Genomic DNA, 12,961 nt, shown 5'->3' with positions numbered 1-12,961 from the left:
ACAAACTGGAACTTCTGGAACTCAACCGATGGATCAGGTAAAATCTGTTATTACTCTTCGAAGTGGTAAGGTTGTCGAAAAATCCATTCTTGAACCTTGTGAAGATGATGATAAATCAACTCCAAAGGGTAAAGAAGTGGAACCCATAACTTGCGAAGAGGAGGTTCAACAGACAGTGTCACCACCATTCCCTCATGCATTGAAAAATACAAAAAAATAAAATTTGAATTCTGATATATATGATATTTTTAAACAAGTAAAAGTTAATATTCCTTTATTAGATGCAATAAAACAGGTACCATCATATGCCAAATTTTTGAAAGACTTGTGCACTGTGAAAAGAAAATTGAATGTGAAAAAGAAAGCATTTTTAGCCGAACAAGTAAGTGCAATCATTCAAAATAACAATGCTTCGAAATACAAAGACCATGGTTGTCCTACTATTTCTTGTATTATTGGAGAACGAAAGATTAAACAAGCCTTGCTTGACCTTGGAGCTAGTGTGAATTTACTTCCATATTCAGTTTATCAAGAACTCAATCTAGGCGAGTTAAAACCTACTTCGGTAACACTTTTACTTGCTGATAGATCTGTTAAAGTGCCAAGAGGTATGGTGGAAGACGTGTTGGTCCAAGTTGATAACTTTGTATATCCTGTCGATTTCATAGTTTTAGATACACAACCTATGGAAGCTTGTAATGCAATTCCTGTAATTTTAGGTCGTCCATTTTTAGCAAATTCTAATGCTCTTATAAATTGCAGGAATGGAATAATGAAGTTGTCATTTGGTAACATGACCTTGGAGCTTAATGTGTTTAATCTTTGTAAGCAACCACATGACAAAGGAGATGAAAGTGAAGATGAAAATATTATTGAAACTCTTGTAGAAGAAAACATTCAAGAAGGGAGTACTCGTGATCAATCAGATATTTATTCAATTGAAACTGTTAAAGAAAATATTGAAATTGATCTTGATGATTTTATCAGGTATCACTCGTTACCAGGATCAGAGAAAGAATTTGATGCAAAAAACGAGAACAAAGACGAACCACCCATATTGGAGTTAAAACGCTTGCCAGAAGAATTGAAGTATGCATTTCTTGGAAAAGATGAAACATATCCGGTGGTAATTTCTTCCAAACTAGCAAGTGATGAAGAAGGTAAATTAGTTGATATGCTTAAAAGACATAAAAATGCAATTAGTTGGACACTAAAAGATCTCAAGGGCATTAATCCACTAATTTGCACTCACAAAATTCACTTAGAAGAAAATGCAAAGACATTTCAACAACCACAAAGGAGATTAAATCCACACATGAAAGATGTTGTGAAAACTGAAGTTCTCAAACTACTTGATGTTGGGATTATCTACCCTATTTCTGATAGTAAGTGGGTAAGCCCAACACAAGTAGTTCCGAAAAAATCTGGCATCACAGTGATAAAAAATGAAAAAGGTGAATTGTTAACAAGTCGAGTCCCATCTAGTTTGCGGATGTGTATTGATTATAGAAAATTAAATGACGTCACTAGAAAAGTTCATTTTCCATTACCATTTTTGGATCAAATTTTAGAAAGAGTAGCAGGTCATCCATACTACTGTTTTCTTGATTGATATTCAGGTTATTATCAAATCCCCATTGCACTCGAAGATCAAGATAAAACTACATTCACATGTCTTTTTGGAACATTTGCATTTAGAAGGATGACATTTGGATTATGCAATGCCCCAGCAACATTTCAAAGATGTATGCTAAGCATTTTTTGCGACATGGTTGAAAATTGTTTGGAAATTTTCATGGATGATTTAACTGTCTTTGGGAATACATTTGATAATTGTCTTGAAAATTTTGAAAAAGTTTTAAAAAGATGCGAGCAAAAAGGTCTTATTTTAAATTGAGAAAAATGTCATTACATGATTACTTCTGGAATTGTTTTGGGACATGTCGTGTCATCTCATGGAATTGAAGTTGATAAAGCAAAAGTTGATGTCATTGCCAATTTACCCCCTCCAAAAACCATTAAAGAAATTCGCTCATTTTCGGGACATGCTGGATTTTATAGGAGGTTTATAAAGGACTTTAGTTTAATCTCTAAACCCATTTGTAACCTCTTAACAAAAGACAGTGCATTTGATGGACTCAAGAATGTCAAAATGCTTTTGATAAAATCATTCGACATTTAACATCAGCTCCTATCATGCAACCTCCTGATTGGTCTTTACCATTTGAAATCATGTGCGATGCGAGTGATTATGCAGTCGGTGCAGTATTCGGTCAAAGAAAAAACAGTAAGCCTTATGTGATATATTATGCAAGTAGAACTTTAAACAATGTTCAAATGAATTACTCCACAACTGAAAAAGAACTACTTGCAGTAATATTTGCATTAGATAAATTTCGTTCTTATTTGATTGGATCAACAACTATCATGTTTGTTGATCATTCTCCTATTAGATATTTGTTGACCAAACAGGATGCAAAGCCACGACTGATACGATGGATTTTGTTGCTCCAAGAATTTGACATTGTGATCAAAGATAAAAAAAGGAACCGAGAATGTCGTAGCCGATCATTTATCAAGATTAGTAACTGGATCATCTTGTGAAATGACACCAATTAACGATAATTTTCCTGATGAACATCTATTTTCAGTTACTACTACACCTTGGTTTGCTAACATAGTAAATTTTCTTGTGACAGGAAAAATGCCACCGCAATGGAGTTCTCAAGATAAAAGAAAATTTTTGAATGAGGTAAAAAACTTTTATTGGGATGATCCGTATCTGTTCAAGTATTGTCCGGATCAAATTTTTCGACGTTGCATACCCGACAATGAGGTAAGTAGTGTCATTAAATTTTGTCATTCAGAAGCATGCGGAGGACATTTTTCTTCAAAGAAAACAGCTGCAAAAATCCTGCAGTGTGGATTTTATTGGCCCACTTTGTTTAAAGACACCCACGAAATCTGCAAGATCTGTGAACATTGTCAAAAATTGGGTGCGATTTCAAAAAGAAACATGATTCCTTTGAATCCTATTAATGAAATTGATATCTTTGATTGTTGGGGAATAGATTTTATGGGACCTTTTCCACCGTCGTTTGGATACTTGTATATTTTAGTTGCAGTTGATTATGATTCCAAATGGATAGAGGCAATTCCATGTCGAACAAATGATCATAAAATCGTCATCAAATTTTTAAAAGAAAATATTTTTAGTAGATTTGGAATTCCTCGAGCCATGATAAGTGATGGGGAAACTCACTTTGTTAATAAACATTTTGCTTCATTAATGAAAAAATATGGTATTACACACAAAGTAACTACTCCTTATCATTCTTAAACAAATGGACAAGTTGAATTAGCTAATAGGGAGATAAAGCAAATTTTGGAAAAAACTGTTAACTCAAATAGAAAAGATTGGTCTCTTTGACTTAATGATGCACTTTGGGCATATCGAATAACTTTTAAAACATCATTGAATAAGTCTCCCTATAGGTTGGTTTATGGAAAACATTGTCATTTGCATGTGGAATTGGAACATAAAGCTTATTGGGCGATCAAAACTTTAAATTCAAGCATGGATGATGCCAACAAATTGCGTAAATTGCAACTTAATGAACTTGATGAACTCTGAAATGATGCGTATGAGAATTCAAGGATTTATAAAGCAAAAATCAAATCATTTCATGGTAAAACAATTCTTAAAAAATCTTTTGAGATTGGTAAAAAAGTTTTGCTTTATAATTCGCGACTTCACATATTCCCAGGAAAATTACGATCAAGATGGACAGGCCCATATGTTGTAAAGCATGTGTATACTTATGGAGCTGTGGATATTGAAAATCCTAAAAATGGTGATGTTTTTAAAGTAAATGGACAAAGGCTTAAACCGTTTTTAGAAAATTAAATTTTTCAAGAAAAGTTTATTTCCCTTTCCGATCCTTGATTTTTTTTTTGTGTTGCATTTTATTTTGTTTGTTTTTATTTCAGGTTTCCTTAATCTTTTTATTTTCCCGGTTAAATGGCGGATAATGTGGGGCCCCGGGTCCGATATCTAATACTAATAATTATAATTGTAACAAACCAAATGATCGAGTAAAATACATAATTTGTGGTTCACAAATCCACATAAACATCGTCAAAATAATTTAATTGTCTCAAATGTTTGAAATATAATTTTCAACATGCCAAAATAAAGAAATCCCAACATCATAAAATAGCTCCTAAGACCCGAGAATCCCACTCTAACTCGTATCTCCTCGCCTTGAGCTGGACTCTGGCATCCCAAGCCTCGCCTCACCTACCGTCAAGCACATGAAAACAAGAGGTACCGGACATGCCGGTGAGTATAAACCCAGTATGATACAATCAATAACATATGAGAATTAAAGTGACAAATATTTCATATTAAATTCATAAAGATGCAATATAATGCAATGCATGATCAGAAGCTGTGGGCTATCAATAAATCTCAAGATCAAGTGAATCATCTGGTCATAGGGTACCCAAGGAAAGAGAATCCCCCAGCAACATCCACCGACTCATCCGCTCGAGGTGGGGTGCTGTGTTCTACAATCCCAGGACTATGGTGCGCATATAGAGAGTGTTCAGGCCATAGCAGCGACCTCCGCATACACTATGCCAACTCAACTATAGCCCCATACGTCCAACAAATCAATAAATCAAGGCGACCTCCGCCATATCAAATCTGAATCAACAAGTGGCTCAATATGCAATGTAATGATGCAAATCAATATCATCATTTCGATATTATAATAAACTCATCTCAAGGCCACAATCATCATCAAATCACAAGTAATTCATCGAGCCATAGAATTTTCAATTTAAAATAAAAATGATACTTTTACCTCGTATGTTACCGACCGTAACATACCTTTCAAATATTACCAAAAGAAGATCGAAATGTGTAGGTGAGAAGTCTTGAACCTTTGAATTCTACTATAACTCAAGAACTTTGATCATCTATCAAAACAGAGTAGTTTCTGTTCAAAATTCATAATTAATTCAATACTGCTTCGAATCAAGATCCGTAAATTTCTTAACCGCAATATGCCATAAAAACATTTATTGAATCATTTTATCAAACACATGACATGCGTGCTAAAGAGTTAACTCCTTTACTTTGTCATTGGCTTCAATTCCATTTTAAACTTCAAACCAACACAATTTCAACATCTCCAACATCTCAATATCTCAAATATCAACTCAAATATCAATTCTAAACTTCAACCCATTTCCAAACTTGAATAAAATATAACATACTTACACCATCTTGAAGATCTTGAAGAGAGGATCACAAATCTAACTTCATTTCATAATTTCCTTGAACAATTCTCTCATAGATTGAAGAAGAAATGTAGAAAATGGAAGGAAGGAGGCTTTTGTTGGAAGAGAAAGAAGAAAAATGAGGAAAATTATGATACCATTCGATTTTTATGCCTTCCCAACACCAAAACACATTTTTTGTACAAGTGCAAGGCGCCATGGCGCGTGTTTTGGCGCAGCCGCGAGCCCCTTGCTGCCCAAACACCAAAATTTCAGCAACCGGCGCGCGGAATTCTGCCCAAAACGTATTTTTAACTTCAGAATTTGCGAAAGTGGTAAACTACAAAGTTGTAGCCCTATGTCTTGGCTTGCATTTCCAATTTACCTCATGTCATTTGGAGGCTGAGTAAAAAGTTATGCTCAATCTCCCAACATGTGTCATTGTAGGAACGACGATACGCACGACACACTTCGGGGCGCTTTTGGCTCGTCTTCCCTAATGATTTGACCAAAACTCAAAATAAGAAAGTTATAGCCTTATGTCTTATCTTTCTAATAAAAGTGGCCTCACATCAATTGGATCAATATACAAAGCATTATGCTAAAAACCACAACTACTGCCACATTTTTCATACCGTTTCTGCACTTCCATTACCTATTTAGCTCAAATTCAACCTTTGATTCTACCCATACATTATCTATTCCATTCTATAACATTCATTACCATTCATACCATAACGTAAAGCCATAAACCATCACAACTACTGCCACAATTTTATTTTTTTCAAAATTCGGGCATTACAATTCCTCCCCTCTAAAAATAGATTTCGTCCTCGAAATCAATCATCTCTTTCAAGTCTAAGATGTAATGATCAATACTGAAAATAAAACCGAGAATAGAAGCGTACTTCATTTGAATAACTCTGGATATTTATGTCTCATTTTATCTTCTAATTCCCAAGTTGCCTCTTCGACACCATGTCTGTTCCACTGTACTTTAATCAACGGTATCAATTTATTTCTGAGTTGCTTATCTTTTCTATCTAGAATTTTAATCGGTCTCTCAATGTAGCTCAAATTCTGATCTAACTCAACTTCATCGGGTGGAAGTACATGAGAAGGATCTGGATGATATTTCCTCAACATGGACACATGAAAAACATCATGAACACCTGATAACGCAGGAGGAAGAGCTAATCTATAAGCCAAATCACCCACACGTTCCAAAATCTCATACGGACCTACAAATCTCGGTGATAATTTACCCTTCTTTCCAAATCTAACTGTACCACGGAAAGGAGATATTTTCAGAAAAACTCTGTCACCTTTCTCAAAAATCAATGGCCGTCTCCTGATGTTCGCATACTTAGCCTGCCTATCCTGAGCAGCTCTCATACGACTCTGAATCAATTTCACCTTCTCTGTCATATCTCTTATCATATCAGGTCCTACAATTGGTGCTTCAGATAAATCGTCCCAATACAAAGGAGATCGACACTTCCTGCCATATAATGCTTCAAATGGTGACATTCCAATGCTCACTTGATAACTGTTGTTATAAGAAAACTCGACAAGCGGTAACGAATCCTGCCAACCAATGCCAAAATCCATAACTACAGCTCTCAGCATATCCTCTAATGTCTGAATAGTACGTTCTGACTGTCCGTCTGTCTGAGGATGATATGTTGTACTCAAATGCAAACGAGTACCAAGGGCCCCTTGTAAACTCTGCCAAAAATGAGAAGAAAATCTGGGATCACGATCTGATACAATTGACTTAGGCACACCATGCAATCTCAAAACTTCTCTGATGTACAATCTGGCCATCTGATCATGCCTATATGTCATCTAATAAGGAATGAAACACGAAGACTTAGTTAATCTATCAACGATAACCCAAATTGCATCGCAACCCCTCGACGACCTCGGCAATTTCGTGACAAAGTCCATGGTGATATGGTCCCACTTCCATTCTGGAACCTTAAGGCTATGTAAAAGACCTCCTGGTCGCTTTCTTTCTGCTTTCACTTGTTGACAATACAAACAACGAGATACAAATTCTGCTATGTCAGATTTCATTCTTTTCCACCAAAATTGTTTCTTCAAGTCATTGTACATCTTTTTACTTCCAGGGTTTACACTGAATTTACTGCAATGAGCATCACGCAAAATCTGCATCCTCGACTCTGAAATATTAGGAACTACAATACGATCATTTACAAAAAAAATACCCTCATTATTGACCTGAAATTCTGATTGATGTCCTGATTTAACGAGTTCAACTGATTTCTGAATGCTTTGATCCAACCTTTGGGCCTCTTTAATTTTTACAAACAACTCGGGCTTTGCCTGAATCATAAATACTCTTACATGTTGAGTATCTACCACAAAATCCAAACTAGAGAAACAACATTCTTCTACTAAATCAGATACACTGCTAGTGATCAAAGACATATTACATACTTTTCTGCTCAAAGCATCGGCTGCTGCATTAGACTTTCCTGGATAATATTTTATTTCGCAATCATAGTCTTTCAACAAGTCTAACCAACGTCTCTGTCTCATGTTCAACTCCGCTTGTGAAAAGAGGTATTTCAAACTCTTATGATCAGTGAATATCTCAAATTTCTCACCATACAAGTAGTGACGCCAAATCTTTAAGGCAAAAACCACTGCTGCTAGTTCCAAGTCATGCACTGGGTATCTAGACTCATGTGGCTTCAACTGTCGTGAAGCATAGGCAACAACACGGCCATGCTGCATTAATACACAACCCAGTCCTTGATGTGAAGCATCAGTGTGCACTGTAAATCCTCCTACACCTGATGGAATAGTCAGAACTGGAGCACTAGTCAATCTCTGCTTAAGTTCAACAAAACTAGCCTCACATGTCTGTGACCAAATAAATGGTGCATTCTTTTGTGTCAGCTGGGTAATTGGCCTCGCAATCTGTGAGAATCCTTTAATAAATCTGCGATAATAGCCTGCCAAACCCATAAAACTACGTACCTCAGGAACTGATGTCGGTCTAGACCAATTGATGACTGCCTCAACTTTACTCGAATCAACTGATATACCAGCCCTTGAAATCACATGTCCAAGGAAAACCACTCTATTCAACCAAAACTCACATTTGGATAATTTAGCATACAACTTTTCAATTCTCAAAATCTGCAAAACAGCTCTCAAGTGCTCGGCATGCTTAATTTCAGATTTGAATAAATAAGAATATCTTCAATGAATATCACAAAAAATTGATCTATATACCATTGAAACACACGGTTCATCAAATCCATAAATACCGCAGGTGCATTGGTCAACCCAAAAGGCATAACCAAAAATTCAAAATGCCCATACCTTGTACGAAAAGTAGTCTTAGGCACATCTGCCTCTCTAACTCTTAACTGATGATATCCAGATCTTAAATCAATTTTAGAATATACAGAAGAACCCTGCAACTGGTCAAAGAGATCATCAATCCTTGGCAAAGTATACTTATTCTTTATTGTGGCTTTATTTAACTGTCTATAATCGACACAAAGCCTCATAGACCCATCTTTCTTCTTCACGAATAAAAACGGAGCACCCCAAGGTGAAACACTTGGTCTTATATATCCCTTAGCCAATAGATCCTCAAGTTGTTCCTTTAGTTCCTTTAGTTCAATTGGCGCCATCCTATAAGGAGCTCTAGAAATAGGCTGTGTACCTGGCATCAACTCAATGTTGAACTCAATCTCTCGGACTGGAGGAAATCCTGGAATTTCATCTCGAAATACATATGAAAATTCACTAACAATTGTAATATCTACCAATTTAGGTACTGACCTTGAAATATCAATTACATAAACCAAGAAACATTCTGCTCTTTTCTGCAACAAACGAGTCATGGACAAAACAGATATCAAAGGAATCTTAGCTCGAGAACCCTTACCATAGAATGTCCAGTGATCTGTCATATCAGGCCTAAACTTAACAATCTTCTGCAAACAGTCTACAGTAGCCCTGCATCTTGTCAACATGTCAATACCAAGTATGCAGTCAAAATTAGACATCTGCAACACAATACAATCAAGCTCAATGACATTATCCTCATAACGAAATTCACAACCACTTATCATTTCTACTGACCTCATCACTTTGCCCAGTGGAGTAGAAATAGATAATGTAGATGATAATGGCATAGAATGCAGTGAATGCAATGAGACAAAGTGCTCAGCTATGAAAGTATGTGATGCACCAGTATCCATCAAAACATAAGCAGGATAACCTGAGAGAAAACAATTACCTGCAATGACATTATCTGGAGCATTATGTGCCTCATCCTCCGTGAGTGCAAAAACTCGACCCTGTTGTCTAGGTGGCTGTCCTACCCTGTGGCTACCACTCTGTTTGTTCTGATCTGATCGGTTTGACTGCTGATAGGAATGAACTCATCTCAAGGCCACAATCATCATCAAATCACAAGTAATTCATCGAGCCATAGAATTTTCAATTTAAAATAAAATGATACTTTTACCTCGTATGTTACCGACCGTAACATACCTTTCAAATATTACCAAAAGAAGATCGAAATGTGTAGGTGAGAAGTCTTGAACCTTCGAAGTCTATTATAACTCAAGAACTCGGATCATTTATATAAATAGAGCAATTTATGAACAAAATTCATAATTAATTCAATAATGCTTCGAATCAAGATCCCCAAATATTCAAGAAAACTCAAATCCCAACAATTGTGTAAAGAAGGAATCCGTATCATTTCTCAACCGTAATATGACATAAAAACATTCATTGAATCATTTTGTCAAACACATGACATGCGTGCTAAAGAGTTAACTCCTTTACTTTGTCATTAGCTTCAATTCCATTTTAAAATTCAAACCAACACAATTTCAACATCTCCAACATCTCAATATCTCAAATATCAACTCAAATATCAATTCTAAACTTCAACCCATTTCCAAACTTGAATAAAATATAACATAATTACACCATCTTGAAGATCTTGAAGAGAGGATCACAAATCTAACTTCATTTCATAATTTCCTTGTACAATTCTCCCATAGATTGAAGAAGAAATGTAGAAAATGGAAGGAAGGAGGGTTTTGTTGGAAGAGAAAGAAGAAAAATGAGGAAAATTATGATACCATTCGATTTTTATGCCTTCCCAACACCAAAACACGTTTTTTGTACAAGTTCTGAGCACCATGGCGCGTGTTTTGGCGCAGCCGCGTGCCCCTTGCTGCCCAAACACCAAATTTTCAGCAACCGGCGCGCTAGGGCGCCGGATCCTGCGCGATGGCGCGCGGAATTCTGCCCAAAACGTATTTTTAACTTCAGAATTTGCGAAAGTGGTAAACTGAAAAGTTGTAGCCGTATGTCTTGGCTTGCATCTCCAATTGGCCTCATGTCATTTGGAAGTTTGAGTAAAAAGGTATGCTCAATCTCCCAACATGTGTCATTGTAGGAACGACGATACGCACGACACACTTCGGGGCGCTTTTGGCTCGTCTTCCCTAATGATTTGACCAAAACTCAAAATAAGAAAGTTATAGCCTTATGTCTTATCTTTCTAATAAAAATGGCCTCACATCAATTGGATCAATATACAAAACATTATGCTAAAAACCACAACTACTGCCACATTTTTCATACTGTTTCTGCACTTCCATTACCTATTTAGCTCAAATTCAACCATTGATTCTATCCATCCATTATCTATTCCATTCTATAACATTCATTACCATTCATACCATAACGTAAAGCCATAAACCATCACAACTACTGCCACAATTTTTTTTTTTCAAAATTCGGGCATTACAGATAACGGTACTCCGTGACTCTCATAGTCGGTTTAATCAATTTCCCATAATTGCTGAAAAAAAAATAAAAAAAATCATTTCTTTTCTTTTCAAAATGGATGAAATTCTCTCAAAAATTTGTAAATATTTTCCCTCTGTTTCTGAAAATGTTCTAAGAAAAATTTATGCAGGAAGGTGTGAAAGATTGAGATTGCTAATGCAAAAAGGAATTTCAGAAGATATTTGTCTTGTAATAGAAGCTAAGGTCAGATTAGGAGGAGAAGTTCCACAATCATTGCTCATTCGGTATTTGCCTAGATTAAGAAAAAGCACTTATGCAAAAAAACGAAGGGCCAAAAGTTTAGGGGTTTGTCATAAGTGTGCAAGATGGATTTGTGACAAACGATGCAGATCTTTGGGATGTGTTTCCAATAAAAGAGAAGATAAAATTGGTTTCATTAAGAATGGGCTGAGTAAGGAGTCTTTAGATAACATCTTATTGCCTCTTGAGACATATTATAGTGGACATGTGCATATTGAACTTCTCCGTTTATGGAAACAATTCCAAGATGAGCGTCATAGGCTTGGGAATCCGACTAAAAAAGACCCTGTTTGCCAATTTATAAGAAAATTGGATGGGAAGCATATCCTCGACTCATAGAAGGCATTGACGCCGTTTCTGGACGTAAAACCAGAGGAAAATTGTGAGCCACAATCACACTACTGTTTACATGCATGTGTGTCATTATTGTTTTTACTCTTTATTCTGTTTACAACTGTGACCCATAGTTTTGTCCTGATAACATATTACCCCGATAAAATCTCTCATCTTTCTCTCTATTTTCGCAAAAAAAAAAAGAAGAAAGTAAAAAAACATGGCTGGAACCTCTGCACAATCATTAAAAAATATTTGTGTATTTTGTGGGTCAAGTCCTGGAAAAAATGAAGTGTTTGTAGAAGCAGCGAATAACTTTGGAAAGATATTGGCTGAGAGAAAAATTCACTTGGTATATGGGGGAGGTAATATTGGGTTAATGGGATTTGTTTCAACATCTGCTCATCTTGGAGGTAGTCAGGTTTTGGGTATTATTCCTACCGCTTTAGCTGAAGGAAATATTACAGGTGTTACGATTGGTGAGGAATTAAAAGTTTCTTCTATGTATGAAAGAATCACAAAAATGGTTGAAAATTCTGATGCTTTTATCGTACTACCAGGTGGTTTTGGTACATTAGAAGAAATTATTCACACTGTTTCTTGGGCACAACTTAATATCCATAATAAACCTATGGGCTTGTTGAATATCAATAATTATTATGACAGTTTGTTGACATTTCTTGATAAAGCTGTGGAACAGAATTTCATTTCAGAAAATTCACGACGGATGCTCTTATGTGCTTCGACTGCCGACCAATTAATTGATGATTTGGAAGCTTTTGTTCGTAAGCCTGATCCGATGATAACAAAGATCAATTGGTCGCAATCAAGCAATAAGAAAAGGAAGTTGGATCATTGATTCAAAAGTCGTGGATTGGTTTGCGTTTGTTTCAGTTTGTTATCTTCAATAAAATTCCAAGTGATATCTCTTTCATTTCGTACTCTTTATTAATAGTTATTTTGACATTAGGGACAATGTCATATTCTGATTGGGGGAGAACAAACTTATAAAAAAAATTAAAAAAAATTTTTTAAAAAAAACATAAATAAAAAAAAATTTATATATATATATATATATATATTATTTTAAAATAAAATCATGTTTAATGTTTGTATCTTAGTAATTTTTGCAAAAATGTCATACATTACATGTTTGAAAGATTTAAATTAGAACATGCATTAATCTATTTAAGAATGTTTAAATTTTTATTTGAAAAAAAAA

The 12,961-nt window shown here is 35.5% G+C and overlaps 1 pseudogene; it reads left to right on the top strand.

Moving 5' to 3' along the window:
• Positions 1–28: 28 nt before the first annotated feature.
• The window catches only part of LOC140985870 (uncharacterized), a 31,359-nt pseudogene continuing 18,426 nt past the window's right edge, over positions 29–12,961 (top strand).

Source organism: Primulina huaijiensis, chromosome 10 (genome assembly GCF_012295235.1).
Source record: "Primulina huaijiensis isolate GDHJ02 chromosome 10, ASM1229523v2, whole genome shotgun sequence".
In the NCBI taxonomy this organism is placed as follows: Eukaryota; Viridiplantae; Streptophyta; class Magnoliopsida; order Lamiales; family Gesneriaceae; genus Primulina; species Primulina huaijiensis.
The sequence above is the reverse complement of the archived record's forward strand: the minus strand, read 5'-3'. Positions and strand labels throughout refer to the sequence as shown.